General features: G+C 38.5%; 1 pseudogene; it reads right to left on the reverse strand.

The window, feature by feature from the left end:
* Positions 1-321: 321 nt before the first annotated feature.
* On the reverse strand, positions 322-940 carry LOC123458710 (annotated as a pseudogene).
* Positions 941-1,264: the final 324 nt, after the last annotated feature.

Genomic DNA, 1,264 nt, shown 5'->3' on the forward strand with positions numbered 1-1,264 from the left:
AACAGCCACATTCAAGTAAGCCCAGTGACAATTGTGAGGAGGCTGTGATGAGCCAAAAGCTGAAAATGATGAAGTGCGCAAGCGTTCTTCCACTAATTGCAAAACTAAATGATGAGAACCCCAGGCACAAAAATAATTTTTACACAGGAAAACTATTTGGCTAGTAAAATGTGACATAGTCTGAATAATGTAACCCCCTTCTATTTTTTTTAAGTTTTCACTTTTTGAGATAGCCCAGGCTATCTTAATATCACTCTAGCCCAGGCTGTACTAAAGTTCACCACATAGTTTTGGGAAGACCTCAAATACACAGCAATCCTCCTACCTTGCATATCTTCCCTTGTTACCACAGAGAAAGCAATCTGTTGGTGTGGCACTAGGAGCCAGAGGCACTTGATCCACAGCTCTGTTGTAGTTTCTGACAGCTCTACTGTGGTGCACAGAACTTTCTCTTTGCCAGGTACAATGGGTGGGTATGATGGCATCACCTCTTCACAGCATCTCCTGCTTACAATTTCCCTGTAGTAAACTCTATCCCAGAGCTGGTCCCATAACTTTAAGAAATTAGGGAACAATTTTCTCCAGTTTTTTTCCCAAATCCCATGGAAAAATTTAATACCTGGTTTTTCTTCATCTTCTTCAACAGTATTATCCAGATACCCTGTCTGCAATTTTACAGCAGCAGTCCTTCCACAGGAAATTTTGAGTTAAGTCATGATCAAATAATTTAAAGAAAGCATTAATTTCCTGACAGTGTCCTAGACAAGGTCCTTTTGGTCAATTTGATTTGTTGCTTTGCATTTCTTTCAGATGCTTGCCAGCTGTCATTACAAACAGGACGCGCCAGGGGTTTTCTAGGCTGAGGTGATCTATTAGAAGCTGACTTTACATGAACGGTGACAATAGGTGGTATCGCACAACACAGTTGACTGTGCTGCATTGTGATTTCCTAAGACTCCTGTGGCCTCCAGCCGGCCGGCAGCACTCGGCCTCCCACACATAATTATTTTATCCAGATTTTTAGGAATTCAACTTTCCCAGTTGTTCTTTTGTAGATTCATTATTTGAGTTATCTTGAAAAAAGTAATTTATGAGGTATCTTTAAATATCCTATTTATTTCATTTTAAAACCAATTCAATGTCAGTTAATATTTTATCATCATGTTTATATTCTTTATAGAACTTTGAGCATGATAATCACTATTTCACCAAGAATAATTCTTTCAGGATTACAACTCATGAGTTTAGAGAAAGATTTCTGTAA

The sequence above is a fragment of the Jaculus jaculus genome, chromosome 2 (genome assembly GCF_020740685.1).
Source record: "Jaculus jaculus isolate mJacJac1 chromosome 2, mJacJac1.mat.Y.cur, whole genome shotgun sequence".
NCBI classification, from domain to species: domain Eukaryota; kingdom Metazoa; phylum Chordata; class Mammalia; order Rodentia; family Dipodidae; genus Jaculus; species Jaculus jaculus.